Raw genomic sequence first — 1,541 nt, forward strand, 5'->3', positions numbered from 1 at the left:
AAATTGACTTAAATTTAAAAAAAAAAATTCTTTTCAATACCCAAATATGGCAGAGTAAAAATATCTTTATTGGTGGAAGGGTCTTAAGGTGCTTTACCAAAATCGTATTTTTCCTAACCTCAGGGTCTCACATAAATTTTACTATAGAAAAATACATCTTTGAGCATAATCTGTTTATGTTCTATTGGAAATAGATTAAACTTTGTTTGGCGTGGTCAAAAATGATCAAATTTACTGAAGTTTAGAAAATCTTCACAATACACTAATATAGTAGAATGAAATACTTTTCATGGATTGTAGGGTCTTAAGGTGCTTTACTTTGGCTGACCCCTAAGGGCCGATGGGTGTGACAAAAAGGATCAAATTAATTATATATTCAAGAATTTTCCCATTATCCAAATAGGGTAGAGTCTAATACTCTTCATGTATGGAAGAGTCACAAAGTAGAAATCTTCTGTTCCTGTACAAATAGCATTTCTCATTTTCTTTACTCTATACTTCACATTCATTCTAATTGTCTTAGTTTGTGTGTTCACTCGGGTGACCGTTGAAGCCCCTGGGCCTCTTATTTTCTTTTTATAAAAAAAAAAACCTTTTTCTTTTATTTCATATATAGTTTTAAGTTTGGTCAGCTGTTTTACATTACAGTTTATATAATATCATCCTAAACCAGTTTGAAATTATGCGTGTCTTGTGTTGCGATTTTGAATATGACTATAATTTCTCAAAATTTGCAGGAATAAAGTGATAACTAAAATATGATCTTGAAAAAAATCGGACATTATATGATGCAGACACAGAGCCCGTCTTAACGTTTAAGTTTGCTTTGTGTGTGATATTGTCTTTTTTTCTGGTTTTGTTTATTTAGACATGTCTCCATGCATTGCTTGTCAGTTTTTTGTTTTTGTTTTGTTTTTGTTTTCCCTGCATTGGTTTATGAGTCATGGTTTGTCTCCTGTTCGTTTTATGATGTCGTTTCAGTTTGTTTTATTAGTGAATTTGTCTTGTTTCTGTAATGTGTTTCCTTATATATATATCTTGTTTTTGTTCTCTTGAGTTGACTGATGAGCCAGGTCTTGCCCCCGTTTAGGTTTTCCATCTTCCAGTATTGATTTCACATGTCCTTTTGCACCAACAATACATAAAGACCTTTACTCGATATTTGTCTCAGCATGTAGCCGTTGGGATGTTGATGTACACAATACATAACATGTATCAAGTATATCAACATTATTGCTGTTTATATTCAAATAAACATCGCTTAGAATCTTAAACTAAATAAATACAAGCAGTCAACGTTTATTTAGTATTGTATTTCACAATGACAAACAATAAACATGATATACACGTGCATGCTTTTGTCGGCGCCCACTTGTAAATTTCCGCTTTAACACTCAGGACGTAAGTAAGCTAGCAGTCAATGAATGGTTACTAAACATGACTAATTATGGAATTATTTCGTGTTTGAAAAGAATTTAGTTTTAGATGTGCGTTGTTTAAAGTATTTTATTACCGGGATCGGTACTTCGTGTTGCATTAGC

This window comes from Ylistrum balloti, unplaced genomic scaffold (assembly GCF_031769215.1).
Source record: "Ylistrum balloti isolate Yb309-2 unplaced genomic scaffold, AGI_CSIRO_Ybal_v1 Utg370186, whole genome shotgun sequence".
In the NCBI taxonomy this organism is placed as follows: domain Eukaryota; kingdom Metazoa; phylum Mollusca; class Bivalvia; order Pectinida; family Pectinidae; genus Ylistrum; species Ylistrum balloti.